The sequence below is a fragment of the Sinocyclocheilus rhinocerous genome, unplaced genomic scaffold, assembly GCF_001515625.1.
Source record: "Sinocyclocheilus rhinocerous isolate Xijiao unplaced genomic scaffold, SAMN03320098_v1.1 scaffold289, whole genome shotgun sequence".
NCBI classification, from domain to species: domain Eukaryota; kingdom Metazoa; phylum Chordata; class Actinopteri; order Cypriniformes; family Cyprinidae; genus Sinocyclocheilus; species Sinocyclocheilus rhinocerous.
Genome location: NW_015636845.1, coordinates 167,771 through 185,306, shown reverse-complemented (window position 1 = coordinate 185,306; position 17,536 = coordinate 167,771). Strand labels below are relative to the sequence as shown.

The 17,536-nt window shown below is 36.7% G+C and overlaps 1 pseudogene; it reads left to right on the top strand.

Moving 5' to 3' along the window:
* The first annotated feature begins 6,507 nt into the window (after positions 1 to 6,507).
* LOC107748173 (sodium/potassium-transporting ATPase subunit alpha-1-like) lies at positions 6,508 to 16,858 on the top strand (annotated as a pseudogene).
* Positions 16,859 to 17,536: the final 678 nt, after the last annotated feature.

Here is a 17,536-nt window from a genome sequence, read left to right as displayed (position 1 = left end):
CCAGACGAAACCAGCAGTTCAGTTCCAGACTGCAGCAATGTCACATTGTGCAGAGGACTCAACTGGTTCCTGTGGTCTTGTCCCGGTGGCCGTCTAGGAGACAAGGTCCTCACTGGGGATCTGTCTCTGGAGCTCATCTAGTTGTCCTGATCTCCGCTGACATTTAGGGCTGTAGAGGTCCTCTCTAGGTGCTGATCCACCATCTGGGCTACATTCTGTACAGCCTACAAAAGTTTAGAACAATAATATAATTTACCGTTGTGCGCTAGCCAAGTGCACAGTGCTGTTGGTGACAGCAATCAACTGCAAACCACTAAGCTTACACTCTAAAAAAATGCTGGGTTGTTTCAACCCAACTTAGGGTCAAATATGGACTAACCCAGCTGTTGGGTTAAATTTTTTAATTACATTTTTAAGCATTTTTTAGAGTGTATGGTAACCTAGAGCTCCTGCGCTCAGATTCAAGCAGTTTGTTTGTGGTAATGATGAAAAGAAAGATTTTCAGAACAGAATAGACAATGTAAAAGTATAAAAAAAGTGGCTGGACTGAAATATATCCTTTTGTTGAAACTGGTGCTCTGCTGTGCAAACATTTCGAAACATTTCACCTCGTACTTTCGCTTTTACCGCACAGACCTTTTATGTCCTATAACTGTGTTGTATTTAAGTGTGATAATCCGCACAGCTTTCAGTGGGTGGGACAGTTTGAAAATATTAACAAAGAAACATGGATGAATGAAAAAAGTAAAGAGCGGAATGTGCTTGATATTAAAAAGTATGAATAAAAGTGCAATAAGCTGTGAAAGAGAACTGAATCCACTGCTGACAGGATGCTTTCTGTGCACGCACTCCAAGCAGAACATGGACAAGCATAGTAGCCTTTGTCTTCTGCGCACCTAAACGGTCAAATCACACAGCCAGTCTCAGTGACGTCACACGTTCTAAAGATTCGCGCCTTAACTGAATTCTTTCTCGAGCTCAGTGCGTCTGTAACTGCAGGACGAAAAGGTAAGTTCAATACCAAAGGTCGAGTAAAGTTTCTTCTTGAAGCTTCATTCAGCGAGTGATAGCGGGTTGCTTACGCTAAATGCAATTCCAGCGAAAGACTTGATGTGTCTGCTGCTTCAGTTGTGCTGCGAACAAAGCAGCATCTGGTTACTGGCACCCAGATTACTTGTGCACACCCTGGGATGAGGCGCTAGCGCGCACTTGGTGTAAGGCTGGCGCTGAGGACCCCCAGGCAAACACATGAAGCCGGCCTCCTTCACAACATAAAGAATTTGGTGGGGGGAGGGAGCATTTCGTTTTCTTAGTGGGCCACACTTTTTATAATCTGAGAAACAGACATTCACCAAAACAATAACAACGCGTATTATAACTGAAATAGACCAAGTTCTGTTTTAAAACAGATCACCAATACAAGATAGTTCCACTTAGAACAATTTAGATGTTCTACTACACAGAACCCCATTTGCATTATGCCTACACACTGATGACATCAGCTTATTGCTGAAAAGGGATGTAAATGAGGTGCATAGACTAGAAGATAGACTTATTAAACATAGGCTATACTTCTTCATTTGTTGGACTTTTTTTATTTGGGTGGTTTTTAATTAATCATAAATGTTGCATGTTCATGACAAGCTGTCTTGAGTTTGTTCATCTGACATTGTCATCACAAGTTTTTATATTTGTTCAGTTTGAAGCTAGGAACTACTACTCTAACTTGACAATAACAGTCCAACATATCCATCAATATATCCAACAGCCACCCAGAACATTTCATGAAGTATTGAATAATATCCAAAATCCAGCTTGAAGCATTGTTTTCTGCGTCTCTTCAGTGCAGAAATCCATCTTTGGAGTGGAAATGCAGGGTAAGTATGCGGAAGACTGTGGCCGGGAGCCTTTATGAAAAAAGAAAAACTAGAGTCTAGCTTTTCTCAGCACAAAATGAATATGTTTATCTCCCCGAGGTGACAGAATTGTAAGGTGTCAGATGTGTGAGTTTTGCATCTTCTAAACATCAAGTTTTTCATATCATATTCCTACATCAAACAGCTTCATCATCTGTCTGTTACTTCATATTTTTCATATGTCTCCTTCATCTTTAGCTGTGCTGTATTCTTTCATTCAGAAGGATATAGAGGTTTTCAAGCTGTGAGTGAGTGAGTTGCAAATTTATGCCATCTTGTTTTAGCTACTGACTAAAAACAAAATTGCTAGCAGCATTTTACATGGTCAGTGTTTAGCTTGTTAGCTTCAACCGTTAGCTCCTGCTGTTAGATGCCTTAATTACAGAATTATGCCAACTAAAAAAAGAGATTTTTTATTTTTTTTTTATTTACTTTTTAAAGAATTGAATACTGAGTGCAAGATATCTACCGTAGCTATAAAAACAAACAAAAGAATAGTTTGCCCAAAAATTAAAATTCTGTCATTATTTAATCACTCTATTGTAATTACAAACCTGTATGCTGTCATTTTCATCTTCATATAGATCCATTCAATGATAACTTATAATGACTGCTCTAAAAAGCAATTACAGAAATATCATAAAATTAGTCTATACACCTTATAGCTATTAGTCTCTTGAAGTCTTATAATGTCTTTGTTTTATGATTATCGTCAAATGTTTCTAAAATGTTTATATTCCGAGATAGATTGCTGGCAACAGCCATTTTAGGATAGTTCAGATTTACACTCTAAAAAATGCTGGGTTAAATACAACCCAGTGCTGGGTAAATTAGGGACAAACCCAGCAATTGGATTGTTTTGACCCAGCGGTTGGGTTACTACCCAGAAGGTTGGGTTAAACATTTAACAAAACCGCTGGGTCAAAACAACCCAATTGCTGGGTTTGTCCCTATTTTACCCAGCACTGGGTTGTATTTAACCCAGCATTTTTTAGAGTGTATGACACAGATATGACTTTTTTTCAACTTGACAGCTTGTGGTTGCAATAATCTGTCATTATATAAAAAATGTCTATATTCTTGAATCTTAAGATTTCTTTCATGGGAAAAAAATAAAAGCAAAGGGGTTTGGAAAGATGTGTGAGTGAGTAAATCAGACAGAATTCTCAGTTTTTGGGGAACTATTCCTTTAATGTGAAAAATGTGGACCATCTGTTACATTCATTGTTTGTGATACCTCCGCATCAGTTGCATCTTTCAGAGCTGGAGACAGAGCTAACATCAAAAGGCTTAGATCGAAGATGTTCAGCATCAAGACAAGATTGAGTGGCAAAGTCTGGGAGACAGACAGACAGCGGTGACAGGTGCACTGATAGAGAGAAACGCATGCAGTTTGGTTGTGGGCAGAGGAAAGGAGAGAGAAGGGCTGGCGTGACAACGGGACTGACGTGAAGATAAAGTGTCTCCTGTTGACACAGATATAGACTGACTGTTACAAATACGCAAAGACAGACAGAAACAAAGGGAGTAAGGATGGAGTATGATAACTGGAGTATGACAGTAAAGTTAGTGCTTTGGGAAACCCAGCCAATGTTGAAAGAGATAAATATGGGAAGGATTTTTGCTTATGCCTTGTTTTTGAGCAGAAGTTCCCTTTTCATGAATTTTACATGCCAAGATGTCAAAGTCTGTAATAAAAAGTCTGAGATTTCCATATAAACTCAAACATTACTCATCAGATTCTTCCAAGACCAAATTATCAGAGCAATTGTAATAATTGTGTAGCTCTATAACTGTCAACAACAGTCTTAAATATTTTTGGTGAAACAACTAAAGTTAATACAGTACTTAATAGTTAATAATAAGGTGTAGTTTACCCAAAAATTAATATTCTGTCATCAGTAAATTCTAAATTAAATGTAACATCTCATAATGTAAAATATTGTTTTTTTATTAAAAAGCATAAATTACTATATAATTTACAGTTGTAAAATATACAGGTATCCTGCAATAAATCATTGTCACCATATTTGTTTATTTACAGTGTATTTTTTATTTATTGGCAACTAGCCGCCAGTTATCCACAGTAAATTTAACAGGATATTTTTACAATGAACCTATGAGCAATAAAATTCAGCACTGACATTTTGTATCCAACATTATAGCCATTAAACATATTTATGCCTTTGATGCAACTTTGTCTATTTCCCATTGTATATTAAATGCAAAATCAATAGCAGTTCCACTATATGCACAGAAGCATCTGATCTAAAGATGTGTTTTGTCAAAACTGCTTTTTGATATGCCATGTTAATATGAAGTGTAATTCTGTTTGCTGTCATGGCTCAGGTCACATCCCCAATAATTCATTTTCTCATTGTCTGACAGGTTTCGAGTCTTCAGTACAAACAGGCTTCAGTAAAGTGAAGTCATACGATCTCAGACAGAATACCCAGCAACACTAGTGCTCTTCTAGGAAAGAAGAAATGGCTTGTCCATCAACCAACAGAACCGTTACAGTGGCCATTGTACCTCAGTGCAGGTATAGATGCTGTTATCTGAAGCATCATCTATAGTGTGACACGTTTGTGTTTGTTTACAATATAGGATCCATTATAAGAAAGAGTACCTGAGCTGTTTAAAAAGGTCCGTGTGGTCTATATTTGGACTTCTATGTACATCTGAAACGGGGAGAGGGGGAATACGAGCAGGTCTTTGATATGGCCCAAAGAGAGAAATAACTTTAATGGATTTGTATCAGATCAAAGGGGATTGAAAGGGGAGAATTACAATGCACTTGTCTAAGGTAGCATCTGTGTCCTTCTGGCATAAATAGATAAAACACCAAACAGAGGCTTGAGTGATATAACCATTTGTAATCACAGGCACACACAAAATAAAAGCAATGCATCAAATGAAATGGGAAAACCCATTGAAATGGCCTGGCTTCACACCATCCGCAGATATTTTTCTTGTGTGTGACTGATATTTCTCAGGCGTTTAAGAATGTTTGGTGTCAGAAAAGCGCGGCTTAGCTATATACACAGATTACCGCCAAAGCTCTTGCATAATAGGTTCTAAGACCCCGTGTTAAGCGTTTAGATTTACAGAGCAACAGCTTTAAAATGCAATAGTATTTAGACATACGCTAACAATTCTCATGTTGCATAATATAATGTTATAGGACAAGTCAAGACTACACAGCAACCTCTCTTTAGCTCCACAGTAGAGCTCAACACCAGGATTGTATTATCTTTTAGCCACTTGAGGTTTCCTGGCGCTGTTCTTGGTTTCCCACATTGTGGTTTCCTCATAAGCAGTGTAAAACATGCAAGGGAGGAAAAAGCAAACTATGGATTTTCTTCACTCTTTTTGTAAAATTAATGATTAATTTTAACAGAGGGAAAGATTTGTTGAAAAAAGAAAAAAAAAAAGAAACCAGAAAATCTCCTACTACACACAGACATTTTTTCTGTAATATTTGTTCAACCCTCTACGCACACCTTGGCAATATAATCGCCATTGGCTAGTACATTTTTTTGTTTACTCGCCAGACTGATATACTATTTTACACACACACACACACACATCGCTTGACGGAGAGCGAAACTCTCAAGCACTCAGTCAGCATGTTTATCGAGTGAAAATCTGTGTTGAACGCCTCTCACACACATACTGGCGTGTAAAATCTAAGAATTTATTAGCCAATGACTAATGTTAGACATTATTTAGTCGCCCAGAGTAAGATTTAGTCGCACATGCGAGTGATTTACTCGCAATGTAGAGGGTTTTTGTTCATCACATTATTATTATTATTATTATTTTTAAGTTTTTTATCAAATTTTGCCAGATTTGTTAATACTCATTATACCCTGCAATGGGGATTTATTTTTGTGCATCATAAAATACATACTTTTTGGAATAAGTTTTTTTAATGTACCAAATCAACATAATAAAAAATCAACATCAGAATGATTTCTGGAGGATCATGTGAAACTGAAGACTGGATTAATGGCTACTGAAAATTCAGCTTTGCTATTGCAGGAATAAATGACATTTTAATATAGTTCTTTTAAATTAATATTTTAATAATTCAACAATTCCTTAAAATTGTAATAATACTTCACAATATTACTGTGCTTACTATATTCTTGATCAAATAAATGCAGCCTTTGTAAGCAGAAGATATTTTTTTCAAAAACTTTAAAAAATATATATATATTTCAATAAATAAATTATTCCAAACTTTTAACCGGTACTGTAGGCTACATAGGCTACAGTAATATATATATATATATATATATATAGCACTGTCAGCAGTGAGTGAATGCTCTCTGTGATTGATTGGTTCTGTCTTGCAACATTTGCATGTGTTCAGATGGGCAGGAAAATAGTTCTATCCTACACAATTATTCGCTAACAAAGGTTATTCGTCCAATTCAATGCATATTGTACGCATTATTATTATTTTTGTTAAATAAAACCACTGGTAAATAAAACGCACCTTAGTATCGATATTTTTTGTTTGAGTATCGATACTTTCGATACTCGCGTCAGTATCGATATATCGATACTTCGGATCGATACGCCCATCCCTACTGATGATCTGACGCTCTGCTCCACACACTTGAAAAAGGCTTTGAAAGTGAACGTAAAGTAGCACAGTCGCCGTTCATAAGCGAGATGGGAGTTGGGGTAAGTAAAATATGTTTTAATAACTAGGCTTGTTTCATTTGAAGCATATTAATATTAACGGAGATGCGCTTAGTTATGACGGATATTTTCAGAAAGATAAAGATTATACTGAGTATGTGAAGATCGCTGGTGAAAAATACCAGCTCTGAACTAAATAACTAGACGTCACCGCGTTAGTATTTTGTATAACTTAAACAAAAATATTAATATACTTATATTTTATCTAAAATGTATAAGTTATACACACAAACACACATTCCTATAGGTGTATATGTATGTGTATTCAAAAAAAGACCAAAAAGTTTCAATTAAATTTTGTGTAATCATGTTGTTGGGCATATGGAGTGGTTTATTGTTTCTTATTCTATGATTGCATTTTATATTCAGTTTGACTGAGAAGTGGGAGTGTAGTAGGCTGTAGTATGACCTGTGCAGTACATGCAGTACTCATTACTATTCATCACTATTTACGACCTTATTTGCATACTCATTGTGGAATCAGGATTTAAAATTGTGATTATACTGTTTTGCTAATAACTTTCTACTTCATTATATTTGTTTTTACTTTATTATATTGTTTTTACCTAGTTCTAGAGCCACAGGTTGTTGTTTTGGAGTGATGTTTTCTCTCCTCCCCTTAAGAACATGGTGTGCATAATCTAGGTCAGTTCACCTGAATTACCACAAAACGTCTCAGGTTACTTATGTAACGATGGTTCCCTGAGTAGGGAACGAGACACTGCGTCCTCTAGGGGTCGCTATGGGGAACGCCTCGTTGTGACCCGTGTCTGAAGCATACATAGAAAAACATTTATACTATAGTCGCACCGGTAGTGACGTCATGGCTGTCGCCGGCCAACGAGTTGGTGTTTTTCTATGTATGCTTCAGACACGGGTCACGACGAGGCGTTCCCCATAGCGACCCCTAGAGGACGCAGTTCGAAGTTCCCATGAAAGGGAACTTTCCTAATCCTTTGCAATAAGAATGGAGGAAAGATGTCAACATGCAGTTACTTTTTGCCTCCTAATATACTTCAGCTATTTTCACAATGTAGACTCAAAGGTTCTTTCACTGTACAACTAAACAACTGTTAACTTGTACTGTTTACAACTGCTGTGAATTTGTTTGAGGTCATACAAAGAAAGCAGATCTAATTTGGAAAAACATCCTCAAATCCATTTTTCATTCTCACAAACAGTTGCTCCTGTCACACTCCTGTGTGTCGCCACAAAGGTGGCATAACATGTTTGCCTGAGGCAACAATTGCACTGAACTCTGGTTGACTGGACAGTTGAATAAAACATGAGCACAATTCTTTGTGCGGGAGTGTTTATCTGTTGCGAGTTTGCGGATGTGTGACCCTTGCAGAAATTCTGAGATAAACTAATGATACTCCCACGTTTGCCTACTCATGTTCTCTTTGGGAAATGAAATGTACTGAGGGAAAAGGCTTTGTTGCTTCTGCTTATTTCTTTTCACTGGATAGAGGCCAAGATGACATGGTTGCATCCGTGTCCCTAGTTGAGACTGGCCCTGTGCCACAGAACATTATTATACTTGTTAGTGTAGCAGATCATGTCAAAAGAAAGCTGATCCCTTCAAAATACATCAAAGACCCTTGACAACTCAGGAGGTTGGCAGTAATTTGAATATGTTTTGGTAGATAGTTGGGCTTGCCCTCATGTTCACCACATGAGATACAAGGTAATAAGTGAAAAACATTTAGTGTATAGGTTGCATTTTATACAGCTTTTTTTCTTTTTAAAAAGAGGAACTTTACAGACTTTAAGGTATCATAAAAGCGATAACTTGAAAAGTGTAGTGCACAAACTGTATGGACCACATAGTGCTTTTGAACCTTTTACAAGCTTGAAAACTTCAGTAAGTTTTGTATGGGAAAAAGTGAGCAGCACAGTGTTTAGAATTTCTCCTTTTATGCTCTGTAGAGGAAAGAAAGTCATATGGGTTTAAAAAAACATGGAAGTAGGCATTGACAGAATTTTAATTTTTGGGGGTCTTTAACTTTTTCCACAAAATGACTCAATTGTCACAGCCTTGTTATTTGACAAAGTTGTTATTTCATATTTCAAACATCTATTTCAGGATGGACGGGACCAATATGAGCTGGCGGCAACGTCAGAGCAAGCAGGAAAGAAAAAGAACAAAAACAAGAAGAAGGACAAAGATATGGATGAGCTGAAAAAGGAAGTGAATTTGGTGAGACTTTACTTAGCTTTGTTCGATATGGTACACTCTGATCATTTTTCCAAGGCTGAATCTTTCTGTACAAAATCTATTTCAGGATGATCACAAACTTGACTTTGGAAGAGCTCCACCGTAAATATGGTACAGACTTGAGCAGAGTAAGTTTATGAAGTAGAGTGTCTCTTTTATAAAATGACTCTTAATAATTCTCTAGTGATCAATAACTAACACAGCCCTCTCTTTGACTTCACCAGGGTCTCACAAGCACTCGTGCTTGATGGACCTAATGCTCTCACTCCACCTCCAACCAGCCCAGAGTGAGTGAAGTTCTGTAAGCAGATGTTTGGAGGTTTCTCCATGCTGTTGTGGACTGGTGCCGTCCTCTGCTTTCTTGCGTATGGCATTCAAGCGGCAATGGAAGATGAGCCAGCTAATGACAATGTGAGAGGGAATGCTAAAAAAAAACATTCGATGTGGTCTGCTTCTTTGATGTTTTATATCTAGTCTTTTTTATCCCTTTGTTCAATGCAGCTGTATTTGGGAGTTGTGCTATCAGCTGTGGTGATAATCACTGGATGTTTCTCATACTATCAAGAGGCAAAGAGCTCAAAAATTAGGGACTCTTTCAAGAATTTGATTCCCCAGGTAAATATTTCTTTTCTAATTTAGTTATTTTTTGCCATTCAGTTTGTCTAATAAACTAATCTATAAGTTTAAATACATTGTAGGCAGGGTTTTAAATTAACACCCACCAACCCGCCAAATGGGGGTAAAAATCAGCTGTGGCGGGTAACGCTGTCAAATCACTAGCCAATTTGGCAGGTTACTTTTCGTAAATTATGTTTACTAATTAATTTCTTGAGGAAGTTCATGTAAGCCAAATCTGCACAGATTTAGTGTAAATACTGAACTCGAGACTCATCATGATATATTAAATAAGCCTAATTGCGCAGCATCTGGGCATCTAGCTTACTTGAATACCCAGCCATGTAGCTGGCCATCAGGAGCACCGGGACATTCCCGGTGGGTCGATCGCCGAGCAGTGTCACATGATCCTTAAGAAATCATTTTAATGTGATAATTTGGTGCTCGAAAAACATTGATTTTTATTATCATTGTTGAAAACAGTTGTGCTACTTAATATTTTTTTTGTGGAAACTGAAAAGTATTTTTCAGGATTCTTTGACTAATATGCAGTTCAAAAGAACAGCTATTTCAAATAGAAATCCCTTGTAATATTATAATTGATTGATTACTTCGATCAAATTAAATTTGAATGTAATTTACATTTAAATGTTTCTGATGCAATATTTGCACATACTGTAGGTACTGCATGTGGCATCGTCATCAGCACCGGTGACCGTACAGTCATGGGTCGAATTGCAACACTTGCATCTGGACTAGAGTTCGGACGAACCCCCATCTCAATTGAGATTGAGCACTTCATCCACATCATCACAGGCGTGGCTGTCTTCCTTGGTGTCTCTTTCTTTATTCTGTCTCTCGTTCTTGGTTACTCCTGGTTGGAAGCTGTTATCTTTCTTATTGGCATCATTGTGGCCAATGTGCCTGAAGGTCGTCTTGCAACAGTCACGGTTAGTTAGTTAGTTTAAACTTACTTTGTTTGAAGATTAGGCCCTAATATTTGCTTGACAGTTGCTCTCTGCTTCTCATTCTTTAGGTTTGTCTCACCTTCTCAGCGAAACGCATGGCTAAGAAAAACTGTTTGGTTAAGAACCTTGAGGCTGTTGAAACGCTCAACCTAAGGCTCAACCTCAACCATCTGTTCTGATAAAACTGCCACATTAACGCAGAATCGCATGACTGTAGCCCACATGTGGTTTGATAACCAGATCCATGAGGCTGACACCACAGAGAATCAGAGCGGGACCTCCTTTGACCGCAGCCCGGCCACCTGGGCATCATTGGCTCGTATTACTGGGCTGTGCAACAGGGCTGTGTTCCTGGCAGAGCAGACAGATGTGCCAATTCTAAAGGTTAGTTTTTGATTTGAGGCACTGCAATTATACTTAGTGCGTTAGTACGCAAGTTATACAATGACTTTTGGTGGAGGTCTGCTTTTTAAAAAAAGCAGTGCAGTTTGTGTTATAGGTTTGTTAAAAATAAATAAATACATTTATTTCTGAAAGAAATGAATTTTGTTCAGCAAGGATACAATGCTTAAATGAATCAGAGGTGACAATAAAGAGATTTAAAATGTTACATATGATTTATAATAAAAATAAATGTTTTGAACTTGCTTTGAAAATGGTTTTCAACTTTCCATTCAGCAAAGAATCCCCAAAAAATGTTTGCAACATTGCTAATAATACGAAATGTTTCCTAAGCATCAAATCAGACAATATTATTATAGATAATATTAGAATGATTCCCAAAGGATCATGTGACACTGGAGACTGGAGAAATGGCTGCTGAAAATTCAGCTTTGCATCAAGAGAAATAAATTACATTTTAAAATAAATCAAAATAGAAAGCAATGCTTTTAATTTGTAATAACATTTCACAATGTAAGTTTTTTGCTGTATTGTTGATCAACATGCCATGGTTTGGCATGCTAAGATTTTCTAATAAATATCTCACTTGTGTGTTTAAATATTTAGAGAGATGCTGCTGGGGATGCATCTGAATCTGCTCTGTTGAAATGCATTGAGCTTTGCTGTGGATCAGTGAAAGAAATGAGAGACAAGTACACCAAAGTGGCGGAAATCCCTTTCAACTCGACAAACAAATATCAGGTACTGGATTTAGGATCTTGCATCTCTACTTATTAGATTTCCCATTCAAGAATTTAAAGTATGCCACAAATTAATATGTTACATTGACAGCCCATACACAACTAATACATTACAACTCATCATTATATGAAATTATCTGATGCTTGCATTGGTAGCTGTGATGAAAGGAGCCCCAGAGTGAATCCTCAAAAGGGAATAAGGGAAGATGTCCTGGGAGCAAGCAAGTGTCACAAAGGTTTTCTCCTGTTGAAATGCATTGAGCTTTGCTGTGGATCAGTGAAAGAAATGAGAGACAAGTACACCAAAGTGGCGGAAATCCCTTTCAACTCGACAAACAAATATCAGGTACTGGATTTAGGATCTTGCATCTCTACTTATTAGATTTCCCATTCAAGAATTTAAAGTATGCCACAAATTAATATGTTACATTGACAGCCCATATACAACTAATACATTACAACTCATCATTATATGAAATTATCTGATGCTTGCATTGGTAGCTTTGATGAAAGGAGCCCCAGAGTGAATCCTGGACCGCTGTGCTACTATATTGATCCAAGGCAAGGAGCAACCTTTGGATGATGAAATGAAAGAAGCCTTTCAGAATGCCTATCTGGAGCTCGGGGGCCTTGGAGAAAGAGTTTTAGGTAAAAGAGAAAAAGCTGCTTCTTCAAATAAAAGTTGTGGGTTCACCTGAGCACACTGTGAACTGATCATTCACATTCTTCTCCAACAGGATTCTGTCATTTCTACCTCCCTGATGAACAGTTTCCAGAAGGCTTCCAGTTTGATACAGATTATGTGAATTTCCCTACTGAGAATCTGTGCTTTGTGGGTCTGATGTCAATGATCGACCCTCCACGTGCTACTGTGCCTGATGCTGTGGGCAAATGCAGAAGTGCAGGAATCAAGGTAAAGCAGAGGTGCAATTCCTTTACGATGTGCTGAAATGATTATATAATTATAGTTTACTCATATATTTCTCAACTATTAGGTTATCATGGTAACCGGTGACCATCCAATCACTGCCAAAGCCATAGCAAAGGGTGTTGGGATTATTTCTGAGGGTAATGAGACTGTGGAAGACATTGCTGCTCGCTTGAATATCCCTATCAATGAGGTCACTCCCAGGTATTGTGTTAGTTTAACTAAAAATGTCACTCTAAATTTCCTTGACATGAATCTAATAAGTCAATAAATATCTCTTTTCAGAGACGCAAAGGCCTGTGTGGTTCACGGTGGAGACCTGAAGGACCTCACAGCTGAACAGTTAGATGATATTCTGAAGCACCACACAGAAATTGTGTTCGCCAGAACATCACCACAGCAGAAACTGATTATTGTTGAGGGGTGTCAGCGACAGGTAATAAAAAATTCTGAATATACCTACTGTACATAATTGGCTGTGTATACTTAATACTTCAGTTAGACAGTTTAGAACAACTTTTTGATGCCAAAGAGCTCCAGTTATGATCCCCCTTGTGAGGGATCCCCTTTCTTAAATAAAAAGGCAATTAAGTATTTAATTTTGTGTGCACATTACAGAAGTTTTTGGAAAAAACATAATGCTTTTATTCAATCCTTATAACAAAAATGATCAATTATCAGAAAATGCAATTGAAATGTCTTAAGTGTAAGTGTCAATGCATTTAAGAAAAATAAAAGACATTTAAATCACCATTTTTGCAACCATTTTGCTGCTCATTTGGCTCAAAATGCATTTTGAAATTCACACAGCATTTTGTTACAATTATCACGCGGTATCACGATGAAAATGCAATCTCAAGTGTCCTATCCGTAAGTCTAAATGCATTTAGGTAAAATTGCATTTAAATTATAATTTTGGAGTTTTTGCTTGGACATGTCAAACATATCTAATAAATTTGGGTAATACAATTTCATTTTAATTTTGCAACTTATAAAGCGTTAAAATGTTTTTAATTTACATATTAAAACTAGTGTAGAAAATAGCAAATGTAAATTATATAATTTAATTTTCATTTTCATTTTGCACTAAATGCTGCACGTATGGGAAAATGTAAATTTAAATACAGAAATACATTGCCATTTTACATATTACATTTCAAAATAAATTTTGCTACCCATATGCTTCCATACATTTGCAGCCCCTGGTCCCCATGAAAACCTCTGGTTTAGAAAGCATTTGGAAATTGCAATTTTAAGTTACATTTTTAATCATTTCTTTACAAAGGGAGCCATAGTGGCTGAAACAGGGGATGGTGTGAATGATTCTCCAGCACTGAAGAAGGCTGATATTGGTGTTGCTATGGGTATTGCTGGCTCAGACGTGTCCAACCAGGCTGCTGACATGATCCTCCTGGATGACAACTTTGCCTCAGTTGTCACAGGTGTAGAGGAAGGTACATGAGACCTTTTTTCATATCCTCTCAATGTTGTGGGCTCCTTTGTTAGCGTTTTCTCTCCACTCTAGGCCGTCTGATCTTTGACAACTTGAAGAAGTCCATTGCTTACACCCTGACCAGTAACAGTAACTGTTACCATTCTGTGTATTGACCTGGGAACAGACATGGTCAGTGCACAACACACTGGGTTATTTTCTTTTTCACACTTTCACATTTGGTATTTTATCTCTACAAGAGATGACAGTTAATCATTTTGGGTTTTTTTCAAGGTCCCTGCTATTTCTCTGGCATACGAGGCTGCTGAGAGTGATATTATGAAGAGACAGCCCAGATACCCTAAAACAGAGAAGTTGGTGAATGAAAGACTTATTAGCATTGCATATGGACAGATAGGTAGGTGGACATTTTGTTGCTTTGTTCCAGTAGCTTAAATGGTAGAGCATAGCACTAAAAATGCTAAAATTGTCTTAGAAAAGATTCTAAGACTGTCATTTTTAATGGTATTCGATCAGGTGCTAAATTAGTATGTTGTGAATCTCATCCCAATTTTTTCCTCACTAACATGCTATCATATGAAAGCTTCTCATGTCAAAAGGTGAAAATGGCTTTAAAGTTTTAATAGAAGATTTTGTCTCGGTCTGCAGGTATGATTCAGGCTCTGGCTGGATTTTTCACATACTTTGTCATTCTTGCTGAAAATGGCTTTTTACCATCAAGACTACTAGGAATTTGTGTACATTGGGATGACAAGCATATTAATGACCTGGAGGACAGTTATGGGCAACAGTGGGTATGTATTATGAATTACATCACAGCTGTGAACCATAACTTTACTACATGCTAGTCAGGGGGAGGGACATTCTCATTCTTGAGAGCATAGTTTTGGATAAAATTATTTTTTAGCAACATGAGTCAACAGTATTACTGTATCTTCCCAAAAGAGAATGTCCTTTTAAAATGCACACAAGACTGTTCAAAATTTGGCATGGGTAAAATTATTAATGTTTTTAAAAGAAGTCTCTCATTTTCACCAGGCTTTTCTATTTTACCGTTTTTAAAAATGTAATTTATTCCAGTCATGACAAAGCTGTTTTGTGTTTTTGTGTGTATATTGGCTAAAACTGAATGTAGTCAACATTTAGGTGTGCTTTAGCATTTAGATTTGCCTCAAAGCTAACAGGCATCTACTAAAAGCTTCAAAACCCTAATTTTAATGTCTTAAAATTTTAATGAAAGTCTTCACCAGTGTTGGGGAAAGTTACTTTTAAAAGTTATGCATTACACTGTTCCGTTACTCCCTAAAAAAGTAACTAATTACGTTACTTAGTTACTTTTTATGGAAAGTAATGTGTTACGTTACTTTTGAGTTACGTTTTAAATCTGGGCAGGGCTTGGTTGTTTGTTTTTAATATAACATGTTCTTCCTTTACAAAGGTAAAAGCCCTTTCACAACAAAAAAAGTGAAATAATTACGCCTCAGGCTGAAGGAAATGTAAATTCACGTCTGTACAGTAGAGGGTGCAGCTCAAACAAATCGCATGAAGAATGTGATGCAGGAGAAGAAAGTTCAGCACTATTCAGCAATAACAAAAATGAAACACAAATGTGTCATTTTTGCTTAGTATGGTTGAATTGGATCATCAAAGGTCAGTAGCAAAGACATTGGTTAATAAAATGGGATAAAATGCATAAATGATATTTGTCTTATTTAACATATTTAATTATTGCTGGTTTGTATAATATTCTGAGTTTGCATTTGACTGTTTTTATTCATTTTGAGGAATACTGAATCTGTTTTTGTGCAGGTGAGAGTAAATACATGTTTATATTTAGTCTAGAACTACAGTAAGATCATGTTCACACACAACGCCTCTGCACTTACTCCTGATTTCTCTCAACATGGCAACACAAGAGCTGTCAGTGAATACATGGGAAACAAAGTAACTGGCGTTACTTATTTAAAAAAGTAACTCAGATAATTCATTGTAAATTTAAAAGTAATACATTACTTTAGTTACTTAAAAAAAGTAATCTGATTACATAACTCGTGTTACTTGTAATGCGTTACCCCCAACACTGGTCTTCACAAGTGATACTATGAAATTATTATTGTATCAAAACAATGTTATGTTTTCTCAGACATATGAACAGAGAAAGATTGTGGAGTTCACGTGCCACACAGCATTCTTCGCCAGCATTGTGGTCGTGCAGTGGGCCGATCTGATTATCTGCAAGACCAGGCGTAATTCTGTCTTCCAGCAGGGAATGAAGTGAGTCTGGGAGAACAAATGAGCGTAAGCCATGTTCTTGAGGAGATTTTCTTTTATTTATTGTCTGTTTACTACATTTTTTGTCCTACAAGGAACAAAATCCTGATCTTTGGATTGTTTGAGGAAACAGCACTGGCGGCTTTCTTGTCTTATTGCCCTGGCATGGATGTGGCTCTCAGAATGTACCCACTAAAGTAGGCTAAAATCTACATCTGCGCTCTATCTACAGGCCCAACTGGTGGTTCTGTGCCTTCCCGTACTCTCTTCTCATCTTTATTTATGATGAAATCAGAAAGCTCATCCTTAGACGGAACCCCGGAGGTAATCAGGAAACTGCAACCTTGCTCTAACCAAATGTACTGTATTGTTGGACTTAAATGAATAGTATACAAATGTATGTCTAAGTAGTGTATGAGTGCATCATTTTATATTTTTCAACTGTAAAAGTAAAAATAAGTTATATTTTTTCTTTCTTTGCAGGTTGGATGGAAAGAGAGACATACTACTAGACATCTATAGTGTTAGCACTACTTCTGCGTGTTATTTTTGTGGCGTTAAAGTAGTTTTGCTATTCTGAATTTAACCTGTACATTTTAAAATATTTTTATATAGAATAATTTTAATACTAAAATCCTGCTGCAATGCTAAAGATAGACTTGAAAAAAAGTTTTTAATTGTGTAACTTGAATAAACTGTCAACTTGACTAAAATGTGGTCTCATTCAATAACTTGATGTTGTTGCTGGTCTGTACTACATATCCTAGCGTAATTCATAGAAGTTAATTTATACCTGTATATAAAGTATTTCTAAATTTAAATGTTTAAGAACACAGAGAATATACTTGACAGAAGCCGTGTAAAAAAAATAAGAGACAGAACAAGGATAGGTAGAATTTGCTCACTGAATGGTTCTTTCAAGATGGATAAAAGCCTAGTAACCCAGAAGAATAGAATCATGTTGGCATGGATACACAGTAGTAGTCCTAAACTATTTCATTCAGAATTTAAGGAATAGAATGTGCCTCTATTTTCCTCTCTGTCCTTCATCATTTAGAGGCCATTGGAATGTTAAGCCACTCTCTGCTTTGTTATCCTGCAGTGGTGTTTCCGTTGATTTGGCATAATACATTCACCAAAAGTAAAGCAAACCACTCATTTCCCCACGTAAGATACACAGTAATTCAACTACTTTTTTGACTGTCTCATAAATCGTGACTATTGTACTATGTACTGTATGATTTGTTTTGAGTATGAACAACATGAACGGGCAGTGACACATTTCCCCTTTCAACTTCTAGATCAATACTTT